General features: G+C 44.2%; 2 pseudogenes across 2 annotated transcripts in view; both read left to right on the top strand.

The window, feature by feature from the left end:
• The first annotated feature begins 12,615 nt into the window (after positions 1-12,615).
• The window catches only part of LOC146812847 (epidermal differentiation-specific protein pseudogene), a 193,631-nt pseudogene continuing 193,417 nt past the window's right edge, over positions 12,616-12,829 (top strand). Inside the window, exon 1 of the transcript XR_014966925.1 lies at positions 12,616-12,657. The product of XR_014966925.1 is annotated as an epidermal differentiation-specific protein pseudogene (transcript). The remainder of the gene's footprint in view (positions 12,658-12,829) is intronic.
• The window catches only part of LOC146812846 (epidermal differentiation-specific protein pseudogene), a 216,628-nt pseudogene continuing 216,415 nt past the window's right edge, over positions 12,617-12,829 (top strand). Inside the window, exon 1 of the transcript XR_014966926.1 lies at positions 12,617-12,657. The product of XR_014966926.1 is annotated as an epidermal differentiation-specific protein pseudogene (transcript). The remainder of the gene's footprint in view (positions 12,658-12,829) is intronic.

The raw sequence follows: 12,829 nt of genomic DNA, 5'->3' as shown, positions 1-12,829 counted from the left end.
ACTGTATATCGACACAATCGGTCCAATGGTGACCGGTACCCTCAAGGCATCCGGTAACCTCATCTCTCTTTCAATCCTCCCACTAGCCTCAGACTGACCCTGTGAACTCGCTGTTTCAAACGAAACCAACCCTTCCACTCGGGTCTCAGGCTGGATTGTTACCCTCCTAGTTTCTCCCCTCTCACCCCACCTATCATCCGCTTCATCTGGGTTATAAGGAGGTGGTCTCTCGTCTAGCAATCTTTGCAATACCCCATCATCGGAATCACTATCTTCCTCTTGTGCCTTCTCCTGTGCTTTCACATGGCGTATCCCCGTCGAATCTATTATTACGGGATACAGTTTCGCTTCCTCAATTGTCTGCACTCTCCATCTTTTCTCCGCTGCGTCCCACTTGGCATCCTGAAATGCCCTAATCGACTTCCTCATCCTCTCCTGACTTCTCCCCTTTTCCTTATCATGCGCTGCTCTAATCCACGCATGTAATGCTTCGAACTGTGCTGGTCTTGGCAAGGGTCTTAAGGACCCCATCACCGTCTTCAGTTGGTACAGCACTGCTAGTCTAAATGAGCCATACCTCGGGAAAGCTAGTTCCCCTTCGCCTTGTGTCATCTTGTGCCAATTCTCGATCCAAACTATAGTATGTAATCCCACATTCTGTGCCATGTAATGTGCCGGGGTATCCTCGGGAGGGGCTTCTTCTCCCCCACGAACAACCACATGCTTATCGCCTCTACACAACTCTCGCAAAGCCCTAAGGCACTTCATGATGAGCAAATTCGATCTCGCGCCCTATTTGCTTCTTGTTCTCGAATCCTCCAATAACAGCGCAACTCACACCAACCGGCCTATCACAGCGCGACACTCTCTGACGTCACCTTCCTTCGCTCGCAGCAGTTCCCTTCTTCAAACTCGTTTCACGCTCACCCTCGTCCCATTCATACACTGAAATAACCGATTAAGTTATTTCTCTGGCTGTCCGTCCACAGCCTCTGACTGTTCGTCCACAGTCTCTCGACCTTGTTGACCTCGATTGGCGCCCGTCTGCCCCCGTCCGGCCAGACAGATCGCCTCTGATAGGTTACTAACACTCCGATCTGCACACCACAACCCACGACCAGCGTTAAGTTGCCATACACACACGCATTCGCTCCCCCTATCTCGGTCCAGGTGATCGATGGTACCTCACGATCTCCTTTGGGTGGTCAACAAAATCTATCTCAGGTGTCTTCTACACCACAATTCCCGGGCTGCGCGCGCTCACAGCCTGATCTCACAATCACACGACATACACAACAACTCCGCAAGACATCACACAACAAATCAACACCGCAATCTACAACATCTCATTATGTTCATACTCACTCCTGGAACTGCTGCTTTCTGCCGCGCTGCTACTCGCCGTCGATGCTCATCTGCTGCCGTCTGCTGCTCGCCATCTGATGATTCAGCATCACTTATCGTCTCTTGGGCCTCAAGGGTCACTTATCCTTATCTAATCTTCCCTCGCTATCAGAAAGAAACCATCCTCGTTTGCTACCAACTGCTCCGGCCCATTTTAGTATCTGGCAATTATCTACTGGAACCCACTCTGGTCTGATGGAACTTTTTACTTGCCCAATAGCGTGGAGGGAAAACACAATTATCAAAATTACTGTCCACAATTTGCCATAATCAAGGACTCGAGACTTAATCTCTTGGCTCTCTGGTTTTTATTATCAGCATAAAGATTTGAAGATACAAAGTCCTCAATACGAGGCACAACAAGTACATAGGCACTAACACAAATGCTACTCTACGAAGAATCCGCATACGGCTAAAAATAACTAAAAGCACAATCTCTAAAAGCATGAGGTAGAACACTACCAAGCAAATGTCGATACTAGGGACACTGAACCATACCATCTCTGTCCCTACTCTGCACTAGATGACATCCCTACTTAGCAATCCCTTGAGACCCTCATCGAATAAAGGTGTCAGAGTGAAACCTCCTAAGAAGTCTTCACTTAGAGAGCTTGGTCTCAGTTGCCCCCTCTATCTCTTCGCCTAGCCTTCCTCTGCTCTGGGCTGCTCTGAACTGCCTCCACCCTCGGGGCGCTGTCCCTAATACAGAACCCCAAATCTCAGAACACGCCCTCTGCGCCTCCTCTTCTGCGGGATCGACTTTCAGAAATTTTCCACAGAGCGCTGTCCAGTTCCATCGTCCATCGCTTGGCCTTGAGTCCCAGACGCCATCCGCACTAGGAGTTACGATTGGCACATTCCAATACACTCCCATGTCTGGCTTTTACTACATAAGTCAATTTGTGAACAAAGAGCTTCTCTACTAACGAGCAACTGTCCTTGCACCTGGGGTGAGATCATGCAAGGCAGACATTCTTCACATCTTTTAAGTTACAATTTACTACAGCCTAAAACCTCTACTGGAATAAATCCCTTTTTGGCCTATTGCCCCTGGCCAACATAAGAAAATACCAGGCCTTTCGCCTCAACGATATATGCGAATTCTGGCCACTACTTCGGTTACACAAGCATGTTTAAATCACAGTATTGACATTTACGTCTTTCTTTCATGTGTGGTCAAACTAAACAGTCTACAGACACGAAGTCTAAGTTACACATTTCTAACACCACATTACTTTTCATGTAAGCTAAACTTTATACATTTCTCTAATACGTTTACAATGTGCTTGTACATAGCTAGCACTTCTATTAAAATCGATATAGGTTATACAATTCGTAATACATTGCACACAAAATACCTGAGTACACATATGGTTATATGCGGGTGCCAACTAACATTGAATATAACGCACCCCTACAATTTCCAAACTTTTAAGCGCTACATCACTTAAAATGGGCAATTTTTGAAGTTTCACTCTTTTATGAAATGTTTCTGAATTAATAATGTCATCTGTGGGTGTATTTATCCTGCTTCGTGTGGCACTGATCATGTATCTTAAGTTTTGACCCTACAACACATTTAGGATTTTGTTAAATGGGAAGAGGTGTGGCACTGCGGCCAGTGCGGCTGACTCCGGAACCCCGAGGATCCCGGTTCGATTGCCAGCTGCAGCTAAGCCCAGCCCAGCACCATGTGACACTGGGCAATAGCTCGCTTCATCTTCCCGAGGCCCCTCAGCGCCTTGACGCCCTTGGGTAATTGTTTGCGCTTTACAAATACTGGACATTTACATTTAAATGTGATTTTGCAGCTAAGGTATATTGAAGTAGGAAAAGCGTTGTATTGATAACAGTTTGTTAAACATGGAATACAATATGTGTCCATTGGAATATGAAACCCCAAGTGATGGATGTGAGGGTCTTTTTAACATTTAACATTCAAACATGTCGCCAACACCTGCACTGATAGAGAAATATGTAAAATGCAATGACATGCTTTGTGGATGTTGTAACATTGAAATATGCCACTTACATTCTTTAAGATACTGTTTCACATGAAGACTATCTCGAAGCCCTTTACAAAGTGTCAGCAAAATAAGAAAGATTTCTGTTAAATTCTTTACATAATTAGTCTTGAAATGGTCCGTACAAGTGTCACGAAAAGCAAAGTTTTTATGTCTGCACACTCTCGTTATCAGCACGCTCCATTACTGATAACTGTCTGCAGTAATTCATCACAATTGATTTGGTATGTGGCGAGACGACACCGAGGCAGAGCATACGCTGCTAACAGCAGGCAGAGAACGGGCTGTTTATAAAGTGATTCTCTCCAGCCCCGTTCCACTCACCTGGTCTGGAGGCAGGGCATTGCTGTTCAGTTTAGTTTCGACTCTACAGTCCTCTAAATGGTTTTCTCTAAACCAGTTGTGGAATTCATTTGACAGTCACAGCATCCCAATCTTGATTGCCATCACATGAGTGGCCTGATTCCCGTAATTCCTTGAGTAGACGTGCATGTTTACACAGAGACTGTCATGCTCTCTCTCCTACATAAAAGACAAGGTGATACAGCCTGGCTGCATTTGGCATTCACGCACCGTGGGAACCTTTGTTTTTGATGCAAGCTGTTCTTGGTGAGTTTATGATTGTGACTTTTCTTTAGTTGTAAATGTTTTTAAGGTTTAGATCACATCCTTTGATTAATTCCATTCCTTGAATTCTAGAACCACTTGGGGACCAGGAAGAAAGAACTAGTTGTTGCTGTATTTAGTATGGACCCTGTGTTAAAATTTGAAAAGGCGAGAAATCAGTGCACTGCCGGAGCACTTTCTAAGTATTATGCAAGATACAGGCCCCCCATTCATTGTAAGATCCTGTTTCTTTCTCACACTGAGCCCCATTGGGGGTCTCCTCATATTGGATTTTAGATATATTGTAACGGATACCTGTGGATCCATGTTGTGGACTCCATCTGGGCTTGGCAGAGTTTGTTTTTCCTAGAATCAGGTGAGTCGCCCTCGGCGTCCTACTTCTTTTTTTTTTTTAAACAATATCCTTTTTATACAACACACATGATTCTCATGTGAAGAATTATCTCTCCTTACAGGCTGTCCACATCCCTCTAGCCCTGAGGAAGGCCCGCCGTAATGTCTAACTACTAACATATACATTGAGGGTTGAAACCTTGAGGCATTCCTATTGATTCATGTTGTCTGTCAACTATCCTACAGGTTAATATTGATATAGGGTGTTTGTTGAAATATGAATAGGCGAGAGAACAGACTCCTTTGTAGCAATTTCTTTATGTATATCATGTTACAATCAGTCTGTATTATGTAATGTGAAACTTTTTTTTTCACTGTGTCACTTAATCACCAAGTCACGTAATTTGATATATTATTCTGGTTTTTACAGCCTGATATTTAAAAGAAAAATATTGGTACATATTATTCGATATATAACTTTGAATATACTAAATAATTATAATTGTTGTTGTGTGTTGGTTATTTAGGTGATGTGCTTTGGGAGTGTTGAACAATGATCAGTATAAGCACACAATCTTCCAGTTTTTTGAAGAACATACATTGATCTTCTTATATAAGTGTGGCAATTCAACACCTTTTTTCCTGCAAAGAAATTGTGACACTTGACAGAGCGCATTGTAGTTTGTCATGTTAGATACCCAGGTTCTGAGGAACACAGGGCTACCCCATTGTTTTTGATGGCATTTTGGAAGTGAGTCATGACTTTCCTCAGTAGCAATCTGTCTGGAGAAAACATGGTGTGCTGTGGCCACACTGAGTACTTACAGTTCACTCATGTGGCAAGCTGACAAAAGACAGTATGTTGCATTTGTTCTGTTGGACGACCCTTCCCTACTGATGAGACAAGAGGTCCTTCTGAAGTGGGGGCCTGATCAGAGGACAGCTGTTCATGCCCAGGATGGCGTGGGTATCACACTCTCCTGGCCCACGCCGGAGCCTCCAGGATGACTTTGACTTGTTCATTTTTGATAATCTTCAGGAGACAAGGCGGGTAGGTAGTGTCAGGAAGGTGTAGAGAAGTCCCTTGTTCCATTCCAGCTAAAATATGTCTCCTAACGAGTATACTTACGGATACTGCAATGTGTAAACAAAACAACAGAAACTTTTCATTCTCAACAGAGGTGAAAAGATTTAGGGTCTGATTTAGATCTTGGCAGAAGGGTTACTCCGTCACAACGGAATAAAAATCCCATAAATTGTTTTAAGATTTATATTTTTAACGGACAGTATGTCCGTCACCGTTGTGACAGAGTATTTTGTCCACCAAGATCTAAATCAGGACCTTCGTCAAGGTTGCCCCCAGTGGTGGAAGACATCCTGTGCCTCCTCAGTAGGGAGAGAGGCCACTTCTGATCTGACACAGAACGTCGGCTTAGCTGGAGTCCTTGTAATTCATGGACACAACCAGATTGATGACAACCAGAAGGATGCCCTAGTAATAGAGTCACCTAATGAGAGCTGGGGGGTTAACGCTGTTAAAGTTCATGTCATTCAGCCAGGCTTTTACTATCTCTTACTTGTCGCTCTTGGCATGGTAGGGTTGAGCTTCTTTTATTTTCTGGGTCTTCATATCTGGATGAGGAGGAGGCAGTGTTTGAGGCATTGGATGTCTACGGCAGAGGAGACTTTCAAGTAGAGCAATGTATCATCGGCATTTTGAGTTCTTTTGAGTTGTGATGCTCTTTTCTTCAAGTCGAGTACCCAGGGGGCTCCATTTAGGGGTTGAAGATGAAAGGGGTCAGAATAAAACTGTTGGGGACTCACTAGGTGAAAGGGAATTGGCCATATGAACAAAACTGAACTTGTTTGGAATGGTAGGAGGAAAGTCAAAGAAGCACATTGCAGGAGCATGAATGTAGAATGGTTGACTGTGGTCCAACAACATCAGGAGGCAAGGGTCATCTACATCTGTTGTCATGAGGGCATTATCTAATATGGCTAAGATAGTGGTCTGTGCGCTGCAGCATGGTCTGATACCTGACTGGTATTATGTATACCGCTTTTTTCAGGATTTTAGTTATGAAGAGAAGATGAGTGATGGACGGTAGTTGATGATGTCATCATGGCTTAGAGTAGGTTGTTTTTAAGAGTGGGAGAATCTGGGCTGTCATACAAGCTTCTGGAAAAATGCCTTGACCGAGGGAGGCAATGATATTGGTGAGCCGGGATGAGAGAGCTTTCCCAGAGAGAGAGCTTTGATGTAGAGTGTGGGAAATACATCATCTTCGTAGGAAGAAGCTTTGAGGGAGTTGAGTATGTTGACAAAACCTGCAAGAGTTAGAGCTTCAAAGGATGGTGATTGTGGGATTTTATGAGAAAGGGTATGTATAAGAGAAGAGTGTGCTTGGTGCAAATTTTTGTATATCTGTGCTCACCATCGTATTTGCCAAAGCTTCTTTGTTTTTCTCGTTGAGGTGCCCTGAATGCAAAGGGTCTACCCAGACATGGGTTTTGATTTGTTTCTCTCTGAACCATAGGATTCAAGTCACAGCTCATTGATGATGGCTAATAGGTTAAAATCAGATTGTCTTCCTTATAAGAAGAAGAAACAAACGTTTGTGGTTCTGGCCATATGGTTCCTATTCAAGCAGGAGTAATGTAGTTTGTAAATGGTTGGTCCCATTTGATAGTGGCACATTGGGAAAAAAGCAATGAATTGAAATCTGACCCAGAGTAATTAAGATTCTAAGTGAAATATTCCTGTATCATATTACTTTGTTTGCAATGTTCGTTGTGGGTGTCCCTACCTTATCTTGCCTTATGTTGCCAGCAGTTATTGTGTCTGTTGTTGTTCTCCATGTTGTGCCAGATGTGAATGCTCCTGTGGTCACAGTTGTGGTAGTGGATTTTGTTGCTGCCAACGTCTATAACCATGGTGGCAATTGTAGTCTCTGCTGTGGTTGTGGCTATGGTCACAGGTTTTGTCCCAGTCACAGTGACAGCTGCGGACTCTACTGGGGTACCTGCTGCAGTTACCACTGTAGTATAAACTGTTGCCACTTTTGTGGTCCTTTCAGTGTTTTTTGCTATTGTTGCAGCTGGTGTTGTTACGATGGCTGTGGGTGTGGTTACAGCTGTTGTTCATACTTTAGTACATCCTTTTGTGGAAGCCAGATTTCCTTGAACACAGCTCTGCAGTGGCATTTCATCAATGGGCATCAGTGATACATCACCTTATTTTCACCCACAAATAGTTTCCTGCTTTTCTCAATAATTTAAGAAAATGCATTTAAATAGATAAATATGCAATGAGGGCAGCATTAAAAGTTACTCACCCCAAGTCACACTCTCTTCCTTACCCAGATGTTATGATGCACAGCCATCTCTGTCAAGCATGCATCACTCATTATTTACAAGGTTGACATGCTAACATCATTGAGGATTGTGAGGTCATCAGTTCAGAAAAGTAATTGCCTTGTCTTCTAAGCTCCCCTACTGATGATATAGGGACAAAGTTAGCTCAGATCCCTTCAGGCTGACTCCCTGCAGCACCAGGGGCTTCATGATGAGCAGGGACCTGAGCCAGAACACCCCACTCTTTCAAAACTTGTCACCGGGTGGAGTAGGGTTGAGAAGTTTTAGTGACCTCACTCTAACTCCACCGCACCATGTGACAAATTGTGAAAGGGTGAGGATACACTGTTGAGGGTTTCAGTACTCAGCCTCCAGCACTGCACAGCGCTTAGACTGTGTCACTCTACCTTGACAGATGATTTTATGGATGCCTCACTGTGAAGCTCAGCAAGGCAGCCAATGCCCCTGCGTTGCTTGTTGAATGAGCACGGAGCAGGCGGAAAAAAAGGACATGAATTCATTTTAATGGAAAAGCGAGAAGTGAGGAGGCAACCCACTGTTCACCCCAGACTGAGCCTAGACCGGATTGTCAGAAGATGCGCTCTTTATTGAGACCAAGATCAAGATGTCCAGGTCCAGGCTAAACCCTTTGTTTGTAGTTTAAAGGATTGACAGCATTGTCTTGTGGTGAAATCAAATGTTTAATTGCATGGTACCGTATTTGTATTTATATAGAACTTACTTCCCCTGTTTAGCATAGTTGGGCTTGTCAGCTTACTTATAGAATTTTTTTTATTTCATTTTATGTCTTATCATGTTCAAACTTTACTAGCCAACACTACTGCTCAGCTTGAAGTTGTTGTTGCTGCTGGGGCAACTCTTGTTTCTGCTATGGTCATGGATGTTTTGACTGCTACAGTTCACACTGTTGTGACAGCTGTTGTTGTAGGTGCTGTCCCTGCTGCACAACTATGGTTCCTGGACCTTGTCTCTTTCATTATGACAGCTGTTATTGCGGCTGTTGTGCCTGCTGCTGTGACAGACAAGGGTGCTGCTGTAGTCCCCACTGTGGTTACTGTTGTGGTTGTTGTAATGGTTTCAGATGTGGTGCTACCTGTAATCATTGCTGTGGTTATATTTGTGTTTGCTGCTGTTGTCTTTCTATTGGTGGCAGCCATGGTAGCTACTGTGGTCCATTTTATAATCAAAGCTTTGTTTGACACAGTCATCAATGCTGTGGTCTGTGCGAATGCAGGTGTTTTTTTCATTGTCTGTAGTTGCAGCTATTGTGGATAGTGCAGTAGTTCTGCTCATTGTGGCTGTGGTATATGTATGCTTGCTACTGTGTTGTGTTGCTGTTGCAATAGCTATGATTGATGCTATTGTCCTTGCTGTGATTACAGCTGTGGTTCCTCCTCTAGTTCCTGCCAGAGGCAGTCAACTTTGATCAGATCAACGATACCTCCTGTTGTGATTCGTGCTGTACTTGAAGGTGTCATTGCTGCTGTGGCAGCCATTGTAACTGCTGTGGTGGCTGCTGTGGAAGCGGTTGTCGCTACTGTGGAGACATCTGTTGTTTCTGCTCATGTCCTTTCTGTGGTTACAACTCTGGTTACTGCTCCTTGTCCTTGTCCTGCTGGCAGCTGTTGTTACTGCTGTTGTCACTGTCATGGTGGTAGCTATTGTCATTGCTTTGGTCCCTGTTGTGGTCATGGTGGTTACTGCTGTCATTGCTGTTGTGCTTGTATATGTTGTCTCTGAAGTGGTGGAACGTGTGAATGCTGCTTTGTTCGTGACGTGGTTGCTGATATTGCAGCAGCTATCACAACAGCTTTTGTTACTGCTGTGATCCCTGCTGTGGAAGCAAACATGGTTGCTGCTGTAGCCCCCACTTTAGTTTTAGTTGGGTTTACTACTGTGGTCCCTGACACAGTCCCTGGTATGCTGCCAGCTGTTGCTGTAATTGCAGCTGTGATTCCTGTTATTGTCTAGATCATGGCTGTAGCTTGGGTCATTACTGGATCTCGTGCTGCAGTTATAGCTGTGTTTCTAGCCGTTGCTGCTAATCTGGTTGTGGATGTATTTGCCATAGCTGTATTTAGTGCTGGGGCTCCTCTTGTTGTGGCTGAAGATATTGTAACTGCTATTTTTGATTCTGTGTGGATAGTTGTAGTTGGATGCTCTGGTCCCTGATGTGGTTCCAGCTATCGTCACTGCTCTGATTCCTACTTCTGCAGCAAGTTGTGTCTCTCCACGCAGTGATTGTAGCTATTGTTGGTGCTGTGTCGGCTGCTGTGGTGACGCCTGTTGTTTCTGCAGTTCCTGCTGTTGTGGTGCCTGTTTTTGCTTTTATTGACCCTTGGGTGACACCTGTGGTTAGTGCTGTTGTATCTGCCTTGCAGGCAGTCGACTCTGCAAAGGTGGCAGCTGTAGTAGCTGCTTTGATGCCTGCTGTGCTTCCAGCTGTTGCTGCTGCTCCAGTCTTGTTGTACTGGAATCTGTTGTTCCTTTTGTTATCCCCGACATGATGATAATTCTGGTTGCTTCAGTGGTCTCTGCTGTTGAAGCTTCTGTCATTGCTGCTGCCCTGACAGCAGGTATTGCTGCTGTCGTCCCTGCTCTGGTAGTAAATGCGGTTGCCACTGTGGTCACTGCTGTGGATCAGGCACAGCTCATGCAGAGAAGAGTGGTGAGGCGGGGGTGTTGTGGGGTGAGTCAACAGACAATGACAAGGGAAACTTTAATATTTTTTGTTTTTTAAAACTACTTACCTTGCACTCGCCACATCGCTGAGTGGGCGATGCGACTAGTGCAAGGTAAGTATTTCATTTCTTTTATTTACGTTTCCCCTCCTCGTTATCTGTTGACTCCTCCCATTCTCCCCATCCAACTGCTCTTACCTGCATTGCTGTGCCTGCTGTGGATGCACGCTGATATAATAGGGAGAGCAGAGGCCAGTTTTTGGGTTAGAGAAGCTCTGTAGTGCTATCACGGTTCCAAACTACAATTCTAACCACCTCAACAAAATAAAAAAGCAGTGTAAATGTATAACTGTAAAAATTAACACTTTATGTCCTGTATTTTCCCTATTTTGCTATGGTATGATTCCTGGCAGGCATATATTTTTATCTCTAACAATATCTAAAACAGGGCTTAGACCCTGCCTTTCCACATTTCCTCCTCACTTGATCCGGTTGTCAGCTCATCACTGCTGGTAGACCTGATATACCAAATCATGGGCCTTTCAGCCATGTACAACACAGATTCTGATGCAACAACACACTTCCTTCCAGATGACTCCGAAAATTCACCTTCTCCATGGATAACTTGTACCTTTAATGTCCAAATGTAATTTTGGAAGAGGATCCATGCTTATTTGAAAGAGATCTGACAATCACATCTCTGCCACATCCTTCTTCTAACTGGTCCCTTGTTTTCCTCGATGATCCCTTGAGGTGGTTTGCTATGCATTTGTAACAGATATGGACAGTGCATGACAGGCTGAAGCACTTCTTCATAATAATGGACTTGGTCCTAAGGGTGCAAAGGAAAGGCTAAGCTAGGCTAGAGAGAAAATGAGCAATTAAGTGAAGGAGTTAGTGAGTCAGTGAATGGGTGCAGGAATGACAACTGAATGGTTGAGAGCAAAGTATGGGGCAAAGTAAGGGGCATATTTACAAGGGCTTCATCTCAGCTTTTTTGGCTTACAAAGCCAAAAAAGCGGAGATAAAACCAGCGGCCTATCTACAAGAGGGTGCTAACATGCATAATCGGCATGTAAGCACCCTTTTTCCCAATGCCTCACTTTGCATCTCCAATGAGATGCAAATTGGGCGTTACTAGGCGTACCCAAGATGGACTACCTTGCAAATATCGCTGATGTTTACATCGCGATATTTACAAGGCAGCCCACATGATTTTAGCACACATTAGATTTTGGCGAAAACTGCAGTTTTTGCCAAAACCTAACGTCTGCTAAAATCCTGATTTAGCCATCCCTAACATAGGGGGTGGATTATGCTGCTACAACCGTGTGGGGCGTATCAGCAAGGTTATCGCCCTTTTGCAGGGGACATCGCTGGAAAACCAGCGATGTTCCCTGCAAAAGGGCGATAACCTCGGTATCTGGAACTTTCATCGCCCTGGAGTAACGTGTTGTTAATAACGTGCTGCCAGGGCGATAAATACCAGAGATAGCCTGCGAAAATATAAGTATCGCTAAGCAGGCCAGCAATAATTTTCGCTGGCCGTTGTTAATATGCCCCTTAGTGAGTTAGCTTCTGAACAAGTTAGTACCTTAGGGAGTGTATCGGAGAATGAGTTAGTGTTCAGATCTTTGTGGTCCCAGTGCTGTCACACTGAAGTTTCCGCAAATCAGAATTCAAATACATTTCAGAAGTGTTTAATTTCAGGTACATCTCAAAGTACCTAATTTAAGGAATGGAGAATGTACAGCACCAAAATTCTGATATAACAAAGCACAGACAATGTAAATGATTTAAAGATGATTAGGGTTAAGTTTAGGTGAAGGGCTTTAGTTTAGGGTGTGAAGTAAGGTTTAGATAGAATTAGCTTTAGACAGTAGAGCTTTTTTTATGCTGTTTTTGAAGATGCAAAGGTAATGACATTCTTTGGGAGTCATGACTGTTTTGATTTGAGTCTATTTTACTGAGCAGCGCGTGCCCATCGCAGAAGGGGGGAGACAGCAGCACGTGTTCACACACAGACAGTCATTTTAAACATCATGTGCTTCAGTGAGTGATTTCTGTGCATCCTGTTTGCTCTTCACACAGACCATGCCAAGAGTGGAGCCCCTGACATCATCAGTAGGAGCCTCATAAGGCCAGGCTCCTGAAGCGGCGATTACTGCAGAGAGGACACAAGCAAGTGGATGACAACCCCAAGATCACTGCAGGTGAGTGCAGGCAGCTGGACTTTGGCACTAAGTCATTGTAATATCTCAAAGGCAACACAACAGAAAAAGACATCTTCACTTCATAATCATGACATAGTGCATTTAGAAATACCCACGAACACAGCAGGTTTCTTACTAAATATAGCAGGGATTTGGACAAGGCAGCACAAGT

Source organism: Triturus cristatus, chromosome 7, assembly GCF_964204655.1.
Source record: "Triturus cristatus chromosome 7, aTriCri1.1, whole genome shotgun sequence".
NCBI lineage: Eukaryota > Metazoa > Chordata > Amphibia > Caudata > Salamandridae > Triturus > Triturus cristatus.
This window is presented reverse-complemented; position numbering and strand designations above follow the sequence as displayed.